The sequence below is a fragment of the Pseudophryne corroboree genome, chromosome 6 (assembly GCF_028390025.1).
Source record: "Pseudophryne corroboree isolate aPseCor3 chromosome 6, aPseCor3.hap2, whole genome shotgun sequence".
NCBI lineage: Eukaryota > Metazoa > Chordata > Amphibia > Anura > Myobatrachidae > Pseudophryne > Pseudophryne corroboree.
In genome coordinates, this window is record NC_086449.1 from 339,394,740 (window position 1) to 339,411,281 (window position 16,542).

General features: G+C 46.0%; 1 protein-coding gene across 2 annotated transcripts in view; it reads left to right on the top strand.

Moving 5' to 3' along the window:
- NPTN (neuroplastin) overlaps window positions 1–16,542 on the top strand; it is a 225,312-nt gene that overhangs the window by 83,896 nt on the left and 124,874 nt on the right. The gene's annotated exons all lie outside the window — the stretch shown is intronic.

Sequence of the window (16,542 nt, forward strand, 5' to 3'; positions counted from 1 at the left end):
CACAGCACTGCAGCTGTGCGCCATTTTCCTCTCAGCACACTTCACACGCAGTCACTGAGGGTGCAGGGCGCTGGGGGGGGGCGCCCTGGGAGGCAAATGTAAACCTATATAAAGGCTAAAAATACCTCACATATAGCCCCCAGAGGCTATATGGAGATATTTAACCCCTGCCTGTATTCACAAAATAGCGGGAGACGAGCCCGCCAAAAAAGGGGCGGGGCCTATCTCCTCAGCACACGGCGCCATTTCCTCTCACAGCTCCGCTGGTCAGGACGGCTCCCAGGTCTCTCCCCTGCACTGCACTACAGAAACAGGGTAAAACAGAGAGGGGGGGCAAATTTAATGGCAATATCTTGATATATATAAAGCAGCTATAAGGGAGCACTTATTATAAGGCTATCCCTGTCATATATAGCGCTTTTTGGTGTGTGCTGGCAGACTCTCCCTCTGTCTCCCCAAAGGGCTAGTGGGTCCTGTCTTCGTTTAGAGCATTCCCTGTGTGTCTGCTGTGTGTCGGTACGTGTGTGTCGACATGTATGAGGACGATATTGGTGTGGAGGCGGAGCAATTGCCAAATATGGGGATGTCACCTCCTAGGGGGTCGACACCAGAATGGATGCCTTTATTTATGGAATTACGGGATAGTGTCAACACGCTAAAGCAGTCGTTTGACGACATGAGGCGGCCGGACAATCAATTAGTGCCTGTCCAGGCGCCTCAAACACCGTCAGGGGCTGTAAAACGCCCTTTGCCTCAGTCGGTCGACACAGACCCAGACACAGGCACTGATTCCAGTGGTGACAACCGTATTTTCCAGTAGGGCCACACGTTATATGATTTTGGCAATGAAGGAGGCGTTACATTTAGCTGATACTACAGGTACCACTAAACAGGGTATTATGTGGGGTGTGAAAAAACTACCTATAGTTTTTCCTGAATCAGAAGAATTAAATGACGTGTGTGATGAAGCGTGGGTTGCCCCTGATAAAAAGCTGATAATTTCAAAGAAATTATTGGCATTATACCCTTTCCCGCCAGAGGTTAGGGAGCGCTGGGAAACACCTCCTAGGGTGGACAAGGCGCTAACACGCTTATCAAAACAAGTGGCGTTACCTTCTCCTGAGACGGCCGCACTTAAAGATCCATCAGATAGGAGGATGGAATATATCCAAAACAGTATATACACACATGCAGGTGTTATACTACGACCAGCTATAGCGACTGCCTGGATGTGCAGTGCTGGGGTAGTTTGGTCAGAGTCCCTGATTGAAAATATTGATACCCTGGACAGGGACAATATTTTACTGTCGTTAGAACAAATAAAGGATGCATTTCTTTATATGCGTGATGCACAGAGGGATATCTGCACACTGGCATCACGGGTAAGTGCTATGTCCATTTCGGCCAGAAGAGCTTTATGGACGCGACAGTGGACAGGCGATGCGGATTCAAAACGGCATATGGAAGTTTTGCCGTATAAAGGGTCGGTCTATCAGATTTGGTGGCCACGGCTACAGCCGGGAAATCCACCTTTCTACCTCAAGTCACTCCCCAACAGAAAAAGGCACCGACTTTTCAACCGCAGCCCTTTCGTTCCTTTAAAAATAAGAGAGCAAAGGGCTATTCATATCTGCCACGAGGCAGAGGTCGAGGGAAGAAACAGCAACAGGCAGCTCCTTCCCAGGAACAGAAGCCCTCCCCGGCTTCTACAAAAGCCTCAGCATGACGCTGGGGCTTCTCAAGCGGACTCGGGGACGGTGGGAGGTCGTCTCAAAAATTACAGCGCGCAGTGGGCTCACTCGCAGGTAGATCCCTGGATCCTGCAGATAATATCTCAGGGGTACAGGTTGGAATTAGAGACAGATCCACCTCGCCGTTTCCTGAAGTCTGCTTTACCAACGTCCCCTTCCGAAAGGGAGACGGTTTTGGAAGCCATTCACAAGCTGTACTCTCAGCAGGTGATAGTCAAGGTACCTCTTCTACAACAAGGGAAGGGGTATTATTCCACTCTATTTGTGGTACCGAAGCCGGATGGCTCGGTAAGGCCTATTCTAAATCTGAAGTCCTTGAACCTGTACATAAAGAAGTTCAAGTTCAAGATGGAGTCACTCAGAGCAGTGATAGCGAACCTGGAAGAAGGGGACTTTATGGTATCCTTGGACATCAAGGATGCGTATCTCCACGTTCCAATTTACCCCTCACACCAGGGGTACCTCAGGTTCGTTGTACAAAACTGTCACTATCAGTTTCAGACGCTGCCGTTTGGTTTGTCCACGGCACCTCGGGTCTTTACAAAGGTAATGGCCGAGATGATGATTCTTCTTCGAAGAAAAGGCGTATTAATTATCCCATACTTGGACGATCTCCTAATAAGGGCAAGGTCCAGAGAACAGCTAGAGATGGGATTAGCAATATCTCAAGAGGTGCTAAAGCAGCACGGATGGATTCTGAATATTCCAAAATCCAAATTAATGCCGACAACTCGTCTGCTGTTCCTAGGGATGATTCTGGACACGGTTCAGAAAAAGGTTTTTCTTCCCGAGGAAAAAGCCAAGGAGTTATCCGACCTGGTCAGGAATCTCCTAAAACCAGGAAAGGTGTCTGTACATCAATGCACGCATCTTCAGATGCCCCTGCGGATAACCCTGTCTCCAAGGACAAGGGTATCTCTTCTGTGGTGGTTGCAGAGGGCTCATCTATTGGAGGGCCGCAGATTCGGCATACAGGATTGGATCCTGGTGACCACGGACGCCAGCCTGAGAGGCTGGGGAGCAGTCACACAAGGAAGAAACTTCCAGGGAGTGTGGTCGAGCCTGGAAAAGTCTCTTCACATAAACATTCTGGAACTAAGAGCAATCTACAATGCTCTAAGCCAGGCGGAACCTCTGCTTCAAGGAAGACCGGTGTTGATCCAGTCGGACAACATCACGGCAGTCGCCCATGTAAACAGACAGGGCGGCACAAGAAGCAGGAGTGCAATGGCAGAAGCTGCCAGGATCCTTCGCTGGGCGGAGAATCACGTGATAGCACTGTCAGCAGTGTTCATCCCGGGAGTGGACAACTGGGAAGCAGACTTCCTCAGCAGACACGATCTTCACCCGGGAGAGTGGGGACTTCATCCAGAAGTTTTCCACATGCTAATAAACCGTTGGGAAAGACCAATGGTGGACATGATGGCGTCTCGCCTCAACAAAAAACTGGACAGGTATTGCGCCAGGTCAAGAGATCCGCAGGCAATAGCTGTGGACGCGCTGGTAACACCTTGGGTGTACCAGTCGGTGTATGTGTTTCCTCCTCTGCCTCTCATACCAAAGGTATTGAGAATCATACGGCAAAGCGGAGTAAGAACGATACTAGTGGCTCCGGATTGGCCAAGAAGGTCTTGGTACCCGGAACTTCAAGAGATGGTCACGGACGATCCGTGGCCTCTACCTCTAAGACAGGACCTGCTTCAGCAGGGACCGTGTCTATTCCAAGACTTACCGCGGCTGCGTTTGACGGCATGGCGGTTGAACGCCAGATCCTAAAAGGAAAAGGCATTCCAGAAGAAGTCATTCCTACCTTGATTAAGGCAAGAAAGGAAGTCACCGCGAAGCATTATCACCGCATTTGGCGGAAATATGTTGCGTGGTGCGAGGATCGGAGTGCTCCGACGGAGGAATTTCAACTGGGTCGTTTCCTACATTTCCTGCAATCAGGATTGTCTATGGGTCTCAAATTGGGATCTATTAAGGTTCAAATTTTGGCCCTGTCAATATTCTTCCAAAAAGAATTGGCCTCAGTTCCTGAGGTCCAGACTTTTGTCAAAGGAGTACTGCATATACAGCCTCCTGTGGTGCCTCCGGTGGCACCGTGGGATCTAAATGTAGTTTTAGATTTCCTCAAATCCCATTGGTTTGAACCACTAAAAAATGTGGATTTGAAATATCTCACATGGAAAGTGACTATGTTACTGGCCCTGGCGTCCGCCAGGAGAGTATCTGAACTGGCGGCTTTATCTTATAAAAGCCCTTATTTAATTTTCCATTCGGATAGGGCAGAGCTGCGGACGCGTCCGCATTTTCTCCCTAAGGTGGTATCAGCGTTTCACCTGAACCAGCCTATTGTAGTGCCTGCGGCTACAAGCGACTTGGGGGACTCCAAGTTGTTGGACGTTGTCAGAGCTTTAAAAATATACATTTCAAGGACGGCTGGAGTCAGAAAATCTGACTCGCTGTTTATACTGTATGCACCCAACAAGTTGGGTGCGCCTGCTTCTAAGCAGTCGATTGCTCGTTGGATTTGTAACACAATTCAACTTGCACATTCTGTGGCAGGCCTGCCACAGCCTAAATCTGTAAAGGCCCACTCCACAAGGAAGGTGGGCTCATCTTGGGCGGCTGCCCGAGGGGTCTCGGCATTACAACTTTGCCGAGCAGCTACGTGGTCAGGGGAGAACACGTTTGTAAAATTCTACAAATTTGATACCCTGGCAAAGGAGGACCTGGAGTTCTCTCATTCGGTGCTGCAGAGTCATCCGCACTCTCCCGCCCGTTTGGGAGCTTTGGTATAATCCCCATGGTCCTTTCAGGAACCCCAGCATCCACTAGGACGATAGAGAAAATAAGAATTTACTTACCGATAATTCTATTTCTCGGAGTCCGTAGTGGATGCTGGGCGCCCATCCCAAGTGCGGATTATCTGCAATACTTGTACATAGTTATTGTTAACTAATTCGGGTTATTGTTTAGGGAGCCATCTTTCAGAGGCTCTTCTGTTATCATACTGTTAACTGGGTTTAGATCACAAGTTGTACGGTGTGATTGGTGTGGCTGGTATGAGTCTTACCCGGGATTCAAAATCCTCCCTTATTGTGTACGCTCGTCCGGGCACAGTACCTAACTGGAGTCTGGAGGAGGGTCATAGGGGGAGGAGCCAGTGCACACCACCTGATCTGGAAAAGCTTTACTTTTTGTGCCCTGTCTCCTGCGGAGCCGCTATTCCCCATGGTCCTTTCAGGAACCCCAGCATCCACTACGGACTCCGAGAAATAGAATTATCGGTATGTAAATTCTTATTTTAACGCTGCAGGAGGCTGCCGTTCACCTCTTCATTGCGGCGAGTGTATCAACAGGCAGCATCCAGATTCCCTCTCCGCTGTGCAGTACACTGGGCAACGCAGGACTGTTTAGCCGGGGACGCTCGGCTACTCTACACCAGCCCATTCGGAAGAGGTATTATATGCTCACAACCATTTACACGGTGACGTCTATGAGATAATTATTTGGAATTGCACGATATTCAATCTCTTTTCCTCTTGAACTGTGGAATATGAACTCTCTCATGGCTAAATTAGCCAATAATCACCTGAGTCGTATATAGGTGTGTTAGCATTGTTTTAATGTCAATCTTTATTCGTATTTTCTTTATTAAATTATAACATCTGTTTATCACACGTTTGCTCTCTTTTCATACAACTGCCGACACACAGCGCAGCCATTTCTGTTGTTTTAGTCTGTCCATCCATTCCTCACATAGTGGTCACGGCAAGCGCGGTGTCTCAGACGTTTACAATTGTTGTCTATTAGATTTAATTTATTTATTAGTGAGGCGCTGTACAAGTAGTGTTTCTGTTTTTTGGCTCATTTATTGAACAAACCCTTTCTTTTCACAGATGCCACTGACATTATTATTATTATTATTATTATTATTATTATTATTTATTTTTAATACTATTTCTTTAGTTCCTTTTTTACTTTTTCACTGGCGCCCATAACAATTGTTACACACCTAATAGTAATACTTTAGTATCGTTACCTACTACACCCTCCCTCACTGCTCCCTACATCCTACCTGCTCCCTACACCCACCCTCCCTTCCTACTCCTTACATCCATTCTTCTGTGCTGCTCCCTACATCCTCCCTACACCCACCCTCCCTTGCTGCCCTCCAAATCCACTCTCCCTGCTCCTTACACTGATCCCTACTACAATCCCGGGAATCCCGTGATTGAGCATTTTTCAATCCCGAATCCCGGGATTGAAAAAATGGCCCAGGATTGGTCTCCCTAGGTACAACAAGATACTGCATTTCCCTTGATCTCCTATCCAGCGCCACCAATAAAGAAATTTGGAATTGTAGACCATATAAGCTGTATTTCAGCTTGTGCAGTCAAACCCATGATGCCTCCAATCTATTGGAAGAACAGAGAGAAAAAAGAAAATTATGGTGTCTGATCACAGTAGAAATTATACCGGACACTGGCGTACATCTCTGGGAATCTCTTGGGTAAAGCGGTCAGGGTAACAACTGGATTTGGGTACTTTTTTTTTTTTTTTGTCCTTATTGATCTGTCCTTTAAGCTTGCAGTATCTAAGCAACGGCCACATCAGGAAACCCTGAACATTTTCCTATTCTGATACGTTCTAATACACCCATACCTTTCATAGTTATATGTAGCTCATTCTACATGTATTTATTTATTACCAGTTATTTATATAGCGCACACATTCCGCAGCGCTTTACAGAGAATATTTGGCCATTCACGTCAGTCCCTGCCCCTCTGTAACTTACAATCTATATTCCCTACAACGTGCACACACATTCACACTAGGTGCTAATTTACCTATGTTCTTGCAGTTATATGCGACTGATGATATAGAGCAGATGGTACATAACATTGGTCAAACCAAAAAGATTGACACGTGAAACTGAAAAAAGCTATTCTTAAAATATTTAATAGTTTTTATAATATTGAAAAAAATATTTCTCTATCGTCCTAGTGGATGCTGGGGTTCCTGAAAGGACCATGGGGAATAGCGGCTCCGCAGGAGACAGGGCACAAAAAGTAAAGCTTTTCCAGATCAGGTGGTGTGCACTGGCTCCTCCCCCTATGACCCTCCTCCAGACTCCAGTTAGATTTTTGTGCCCGGCCGAGAAGGGTGCAATCTAGGTGGCTCTCCTAAAGAGCTGCTTAGAAAAAGTTTAGCTTAGGTTTTTTATTTTACAGTGAGTCCTGCTGGCAACAGGATCACTGCAACGAGGGACTGAGGGGAGAAGAAGTGAACTCACCTGCGTGCAGGATGGATTGGCTTCTTGGCTACTGGACATCAGCTCCAGAGGGACGATCACAGGTACAGCCTGGATGGTCACCGGAGCCGCGCCGCCGGCCCCCTTGCAGATGCTGAAGTCAGAAGAGGTCCAGAATCGGCGGCTGAAGACTCCTGCAGTCTTCTAAAGGTAGCGCACAGCACTGCAGCTGTGCGCCATTTTCCTCTCAGCACACTTCACACGCAGTCACTGAGGGTGCAGGGCGCTGGGGGGGGGCGCCCTGGGAGGCAAATGTAACCTATATAAAGGCTAAAAATACCTCACATATAGCCCCCAGAGGCTATATGGAGATATTTAACCCCTGCCTGGATTCACTAAATAGCGGGAGACGAGCCCGCCGGAAAAGGGGCGGGGCCTATCTCCTCAGCACACGGCGCCATTTCCTCTCACAGCTCCGCTGGTCAGGACGGCTCCCAGGTCTCTCCCCTGCACTGCACTACAGAAACAGGGTAAAACAGAGAGGGGGGGCAAATTTATGGCGATATTTTGATATATATAAAGCAGCTATAAGGGAGCACTTATTATAAGGCTATCCCTGTTATATATAGCGCTTTTGGTGTGTGCTGGCAAACTCTCCCTCTGTCTCCCCAAAGGGCTAGTGGGTCCTGTCTTCGTTAGGAGCATTCCCTGTGTGTCTGCTGTGTGTCGGTACGTGTGTGTCGACATGTATGAGGACGATATTGGTGTGGAGGCGGAGCAATTGCCAAATATGAGGATGTCACCCCCTAGGGAGTCGACACCAGAATGGATGCCTTTATTTATGGAACTACGGGATAGTGTCAACACGCTAAAGCAGTCGTTTGACGACATGAGACGGCCGGACAATCAATTAGTGCCTGTCCAGGCGACTCAAACACCGTCAGGGGCTGTGAAACGCCCTTTGCCTCAGTCGGTCGACACAGACCCAGACACAGGCACTGACACCAGTGGTGACGGTGACGAATCAACCGTATTTTCCAGTAGGGCCACACGTTATATGATTTTGGCAATGAAGGAGGCGTTACATTTAGCTGATACTACAGGTACCACTAAACAGGGTATTATGTGGGGTGTGAAAAAACTACCTATAGTTTTTCCTGAATCAGAAGAATTAAATGACGTGTGTAATGAAGCGTGGGTTGCCCCTGATAAAAAGCTGATAATTTCAAAGAAATTATTGGCATTATACCCTTTCCCGCCAGAGGTTAGGGAGCGCTGGGAAACACCTCCTAGGGTGGACAAGGCGCTAACACGCTTATCTAAACAAGTGGCGTTACCCTCTCCTGAGACGGCCGCACTTAAAGATCCATCAGATAGGAGGATGGAAAATATCCAAAAAAGTATATACACACATGCAGGTGTTATACTACGACCAGCTATAGCGACTGCCTGGATGTGCAGTGCTGGGGTAGTTTGGTCAGAGTCCCTGATTGAAAATATTGATACCCTGGACAGGGACAATATTTTACTGTCGTTAGAACAAATAAAGGATGCATTTCTTTATATGCGTGATGCACAGAGGGATATCTGCACACTGGCATCACGGGTAAGTGCTATGTCCATTTCGGCCAGAAGAGCTTTATGGACGCGACAGTGGACAGGCGATGCGGATTCAAAACGACATATGGAAGTTTTGCCGTATAAAGGGGAGGAGTTATTTGGAGTCGGTCTATCAGATTTGGTGGCCACGGCTACAGCCGGGAAATCCACCTTTCTACCTCAAGTCACTCCCCAACAGAAAAAGGCACCGACTTTTCAACCGCAGCCCTTTCGTTCCTTTAAAAATAAGAGAGCAAAGGGCTATTCATATCTGCCACGAGGCAGAGGTCGAGGGAAGAGACAGCAACAGGCAGCTCCTTCCCAGGAACAGAAGCCTTCCCCGGCTTCTACAAAAGCCTCAGCATGACGCTGGGGCTTCTCAAGCGGACTCGGGGACGGTGGGTGGTCGTCTCAAAAATTACAGCGCGCAGTGGGCTCACTCGCAGGTAGATCCCTGGATCCTGCAGATAATATCTCAGGGGTACAGGTTGGAATTAGAGACAGATCCACCTCGCCGTTTCCTGAAGTCTGCTTTACCAACGTCCCCCTCCGAAAGGGAGACGGTTTTGGAAGCCATTCACAAGCTGTACTCTCAGCAGGTGATAGTCGAGGTACCTCTTCTACAACAAGGGAAGGGGTATTATTCCACTCTTTTTGTGGTACCGAAGCCGGATGGCTCGGTAAGGCCTATTCTAAATCTGAAGTCCTTGAACCTGTACATAAAGAAGTTCAAGTTCAAGATGGAGTCACTCAGAGCAGTGATAGCGAACCTGGAAGAGGGGGACTTTATGGTATCCTTGGACATCAAGGATGCGTATCTCCACGTTCCAATTTACCCCTCACACCAGGGGTACCTCAGGTTCGTTGTACAAAACTGTCACTATCAGTTTCAGACGCTGCCGTTCGGATTGTCCACGGCACCTCGGGTCTTTACAAAGGTAATGGCCGAGATGATGATTCTTCTTCGAAGAAAAGGCATATTAATTATCCCATACTTGGACGATCTCCTAATAAGGGCAAGGTCCAGAGAACAGCTAGAGATGGGATTAGCACTGTCGCAAGAAGTGCTAAAACAGCACGGGTGGATTCTGAATATTCCAAAATCCCAGTTAATGCCGACAACTCGTCTGCTGTTCCTAGGGATGATTCTGGACACGGTTCAGAAAAAGGTTTTTCTCCCGGAGGAAAAAGCCAAGGAGTTATCCGAGCTTGTCAGGAACCTCCTAAAACCAGGAAAGGTGTCTGTACATCAATGCACAAGAGTCCTGGGAAAAATGGTGGCTTCTTACGAAGCAATTCCATTCGGCAGATTCCACGCAAGAATTTTCCAAAGGGATCTGTTGGACAAATGGTCAGGGTCGCATCTTCAGATGCACCTGCGGATAACCCTGTCTCCAAGGACAAGGGTGTCTCTTCTGTGGTGGTTGCAGAGTGCTCATCTATTGGAGGGCCGCAGATTCGGCATACAGGATTGGATCCTGGTGACCACGGACGCCAGCCTGAGAGGCTGGGGAGCAGTCACACAAGGAAGAAACTTCCAGGGAGTATGGACGAGCCTGGAAACGTCTCTTCACATAAACATTCTGGAACTAAGAGCAATATACAATGCTCTAAGCCAGGCAGAACCTCTGCTTCAGGGAAAACCGGTGTTGATCCAGTCGGACAACATCACGGCAGTCGCCCATGTGAACAGACAGGGCGGCACAAGAAGCAGGAGTGCAATGGCAGAAGCTGCAAGGATTCTTCGCTGGGCAGAGAATCATGTGATAGCACTGTCAGCAGTGTTCATCCCGGGAGTGGACAACTGGGAAGCAGACTTCCTCAGCAGACACGATCTTCACCCGGGAGAGTGGGGACTTCATCCAGAAGTCTTCCACTTGCTGGTAACCCGTTGGGAAAGACCAATGGTGGACATGATGGCGTCTCGCCTCAACAAAAAACTGGACAGGTATTGCGCCAGGTCAAGAGATCCGCAGGCAATAGCTGTGGACGCGCTGGTAACGCCTTGGGTGTACCAGTCGGTGTATGTGTTTCCTCCTCTGCCTCTCATACCAAAAGTATTGAGAATTATACGGCAAAGAGGCGTAAGGACGATACTAGTGGTTCCGGATTGGCCAAGAAGGACTTGGTACCCGGAACTTCAAGAGATGATCACGGAAGATCCGTGGCCTCTACCTCTAAGGAGGGACTTGCTTCAGCAGGGTCCCTGTCTGTTTCAAGACTTACCGCGGCTGCGTTTGACGGCATGGCGGTTGAACGCCGGATCCTAAAGGAAAAAGGCATGCCGGAAGAAGTCATTCCTACTTTGATTAAAGCAAGGAAGGAAGTAACCGTGCAACATTATCACCGAATTTGGCGAAAATATGTTGCGTGGTGCGAAGATCGGAGTGCTCCGACGGAGGAATTTCAACTGGGTCGATTCCTACATTTCCTGCAATCAGGATTGTCTATGGGTCTCAAATTGGGATCTATTAAGGTTCAAATTTCGGCCCTGTCGATTTTCTTTCAAAAAGAATTGGCTTCAGTCCCTGAAGTCCAGACCTTTGTTAAGGGAGTGCTACATATACAGCCTCCTGTGGTGCCTCCAGTGGCACCGTGGGATCTCAATGTGGTTTTGGACTTTCTAAAATCTCATTGGTTTGAACCACTAAAGAAGGTGGATTTGAAATATCTCACATGGAAAGTGACCATGCTTCTAGCCCTGGCTTCGGCCAGGAGAGTGTCAGAACTGGCAGCTTTATTTTACAAAAGCCCATATCTGATTTTCCTTTCGGACAGGGCAGAACTGCGGACTCGTCCGCATTTTCTCCCTAAGGTGGTGTCAGCATTTCATCTGAACCAGCCTATTGTAGTGCCTGCGGCTACAAGTGACTTGGAGGACTCCAAGTTACTGGACGTTGTCAGAGCATTAAAAATATATATTGCAAGGACAGCTGGAGTCAGAAAATCTGACTCGTTGTTTATATTGTATGCACCCAACAAGATGGGTGCTCCTGCGTCTAAGCAGACGATTGCTCGTTGGATCTGTAGCACAATCCAACTTGCACATTCTGTGGCAGGCCTGCCACAGCCTAAATCTGTAAAGGCCCACTCCACAAGGAAGGTGGGCTCATCTTGGGCGGCTGCCCGAGGGGTCTCGGCATTACAACTTTGCCGAGCAGCTACGTGGTCAGGGGAGAACACGTTTGTAAAATTTTACAAATTTGATACTCTGGCTAAGGAGGACCTGGAGTTCTCTCATTCGGTGCTGCAGAGTCATCCGCACTCTCCCGCCCGTTTGGGAGCTTTGGTATAATCCCCATGGTCCTTTCAGGAACCCCAGCATCCACTAGGACGATAGAGAAAATAAGATTTTACTTACCGATAAATCTATTTCTCGGAGTCCGTAGTGGATGCTGGGCGCCCATCCCAAGTGCGGATTATCTGCAATAATTGTACATAGTTATTGTTAACTAATTCGGGTTATTGTTGAAGGAAGCCATCTTTCAGAGGCTCCGCTGTTATCATACTGTTAACTGGGTTTAGATCACAAGTTGTACGGTGTGATTGGTGTGGCTGGTATGAGTCTTACCCGGGATTCAAAATCCTCCCTTATTGTGTACGCTCGTCCGGGCACAGTACCTAACTGGAGTCTGGAGGAGGGTCATAGGGGGAGGAGCCAGTGCACACCACCTGATCTGGAAAAGCTTTACTTTTTGTGCCCTGTCTCCTGCGGAGCCGCTATTCCCCATGGTCCTTTCAGGAACCCCAGCATCCACTACGGACTCCGAGAAATAGATTTATCGGTAAGTAAAATCTTATTTTAATTAAATATATTCTTTTAAGTTTTACAGTGCTGTCTAATTCCAAATATAAATGTTAAAGTTGTGCAAGACTTTATGCAGTGTCTGACTTGTACAGTGCCTGCACCAGTTTCTTTGCAGGATTATAGAAAGGGGATCCGGTCTGAAGATCGACAGTGTCTAGGTCGACAGTCACTAGGTCGACATGGATGGAAGGTCGACATGTGCTAGGTCGACAGGTCTAAAGGTCGACATGAGTTTTTCACATTTTTTTTTTCTTTTTTCATACTTAACGATCCACGTGGACTACGATTGGAACGGTGAAGTGTGCCGAGTGAAGCGGTAGTGGAGCGAAGGCACCATGCCCGAAGCATGGCGAGCGAATCGGTGCACTAATTTGGGATCCCGGTCACTCTACGAAGAAAACACGAAAAAAAAAAAATATCCTCATGTCGACCTTTAGACCTGTCGACCTAGCACATGTCGACCTATAAACCCTGTCGACCTTCCATCCATGTCGACCTAGTGACTGTCGACCTATAGTGGTCGACCTAAACATTGTCGACCTAGACACTGTCGATTTGATGAACCACACCCTGTAGAAAGACCTCTGCAATATCTGCCCTAGAATTACAAGGAGCCAGCAGGGAATTAAATATAACAGGGACAGACCTACTAAATAGAGTCCTCTGTTGCCAGAAAACCAAGTAACTACCACCCACATCAGCCTGGGAATATTGCAAATGTTCAGAAAACAAAAATCTACATTTAAATTTGTCAAATAAGTAATCTGACCACTCTTTCTGGGCCGTCGGCCACAAAGTGCAGTCAGAAACCTTCTTAGTCAAAATATAGCAGTCCTCTTGACTGGGAACAAAGCTGTTCAAGGCGCATTTCTTCCCATCTGTTAAATGTCTTAATCTTGGCCACCCTTTTAATAAACATGTCGGGTACATAAGCCTTAAAATGATCACACAAGATAGCAGAATCTTGCCCCGGAAGAATTATCTACCTTTAACCACTTGCCTGGCATGGTTGCATCAGATGCGACCATGCCTGCAAGTGCTCTATCTGACCTGGTCGCACGGGATGCGACCAGTCAGTGTGTTAGCAGTGGCAGTGAAGATAAACTTCCCTCTGCTGCTGCTGCTGTCAGAGGGACTGCCTCCCTGCACTCTCCCCCACTGATTGCCGTGCGGCCGATCACTGCTTATCGGTCAGCACGCAGGATCCCCCCCTCCAGTGGCTGCAGACAATGGCAGCCGCTGGGGAGTGTAAATGAACCCTCCCAAGCCCCCCCCCCCCCCAGACCCCTTCCCCGTATACCTGCAGTCTGTCCTGGCTTTCAAAATGAAAGCCCCGCTGGGCGCGATGTTCCCGATCGATGTTTGAAGAAAAGGGGGGGGGGGGGGGGGGGGAAATATATATATATATATATATATATATATATATATATATATATATATATATATATATATGTGTGTATATATATATATATATATATATATATATATATATATATATATATAGTGTATATAGATATATAGCTATATAGATATATAGATATATATATAGATATATAGATATATAGATATATAGATAGATATATAGATATATAGCTATATAGATATATAGATATATATATAGATATATAGCTATATAGATATATAGATATATATATAGATATATAGCTATATAGATATATAGATAGATATATATAGATATATATATATAGATATAGATATAGATATATATATATATAGATATAGATATATATATATATATATATATATATATATATATATATATATATATATATATATATATATATATATATATATAGATGTCCAAGTGGTCGGCACTCCTGATTAAATGAATATAATACCTGGTGCCTTCTCTTGCAGAGTTATACACTGTATAAACAAATAGAATTGAGCGGCACTCTCAGGGCTTTAACAAAGAACGGGTCCTCAGCCCATCATAAGTTTGCAACGTTTCGGTAATTTTATTTCAACCGTCGTCAGGCATAATAACCTACACACACACACACACACACACTGCTCAAAAAAATAAAGGGAACACTAAAATAACACATCCTAGATCTGAATGAATGCAATATTCTTAGTAAATACTTTGTTCTTTACATAGTTGAATGTGCTGACAACAAAATCACACACAAATTATCAATGGAAATCAAATTTATTAACCCATGGAGGTCAGGATTTGGAGTTGCCCTCAATATTAAAGTGAAAAACACACTACAGGCTGATCCAACTTTGATGTAATGTCCTTAAAACAAGTCAAAATTAGGCTCAGTAGTGTGTGTGGCCTCCACGTGCCTGTATGACCTCCCTACAACTTACACAAGCTGCTCGATATGCTAGAAAGAGTGCAGTGTAGGAGAGTCACAAGAGAATTATGCCGTTATAGGGTGACGTGAGATCAGTTTAGAAAAGGGCGTATGAGATGATTATACAGTGGTAGAAGATTCCCTCCAGCGGTCTAGGCCCAAATCCATAACATTATTAAAATCCCCCCAAAGAATAACCTGGGTGGTGGGGGACTAGGTAAGAAATGAGGTCACTTTCCTTGAACTTCATTGCTATAGGGAGGAGAAATAGACTTCCACAATGTTAAAATATTATTGATATGGGCTGTAAGAAAAATAAACAGTCCATGAGAATCTATCTATACTCCAAGTGAAAAGTGATTTATTTATTTATTTTTTGACCAGACTGAAACACCCCTAGCGTTATGGGAGAAAAGAATGCTATAACCACCCAACCAGAAAGAATGCTATAACCACCCAACCCATGGCTTTTTCAGAGCCAGTACTGTAATACTTAACAAATGAGTTTCAGAAGGCATACAGTATCAACATTTTTTTTTTATTTTTTTTATTTGGGATAACACAAGGGGGGTTCACACTAAAGAGATGTGTGCTGAACAATCTAGCACAGACCGCTCAGCACAGCGCAATGTGTGCAGAGCGGGGGGGACGGGGGTGCTCACTTTACACAGCGCTGAAGTGAGCAGGCTCAATCTAGCACCGGCGATAGCCACGCATCGCTATCGCCGGGGGGCATACACACGACAGATCTGTGCTTAAGTTCTAAGCAATCTAGTCAGATTGCTTAGATTTTAAGCACGGATATCTCCGTATGTACCCCCCTTAACATTCCAGCCAAGCAGATGAAGCCCTTCATCCTATGTAGTTAGACCCAACAGTCACAGTATAAGAAAGACACTAATTGGATAAAGGCATAACAATGCGAGTGAGAAATAAAGTAGTGTACAAACAACACAAGTGCCCACAAGAAGAGAATCAGTGATAACAATACAACAAAGCAAGCCAACATAGCATATTAGTACCAGCAAATGTACACAATGGAACTGCAAAGATGACCTTAAAATAAAACTGACCCACCCCATATGGCCGTCTAAACCGTGGTATACCTGGATCCATAAAAATAATATAATAATAAAAAATAATTATAAAAAACTAGAATACAGGTACAATCAAAATAAACTGTGTAGGCTTAAAATAAAAATAAAAACCCAAGCTATTCTCAACATGGTACTCCCGCAATATTGAAGTATGTCATGGTGGAATAACAAACCAAAAGAAAGGGAGTGCATCTATTATACCCCTAAGGCAGAAAGTGAAAAGGCACAGTATGGTTATAGTAAACAAGATACATATGTATTAGATTAGTATTGCAGGTGAGCGAGGATAACTGTAATGAGGAGCATGACGTTGACTCTCCAACCAGTCATCTGCATCACGTGGACTATGAAGGAAGTGGGTAGAACCTTCATCGACCACCCAAAGATGAGCTAGAAAAAGCCATAGAGTATTGAATCTTATGATCCCGGAGTTTCCTTTTAATCTGTAAAAATTGGAAGTGTGATTTTTGTACATCCCAAAGCATAGTCCAGATACAGACACATTGGCTGTCCTACTTGAGTGGACCCTGGAGACAGGCTAGATGAAAAACTGCATCACGGTACCTAAAATGCAGGAGACTAGCACCAGAAGGAGGGGTTTGTGAGGGGAGATTGAGCTCATTCCACTGCAAACTGCAGACTAAACGTTTCTCCGGTAATAACTGAATAAACCAGTCCTCCAAGAATTTCTCTGTAACAGAACCCT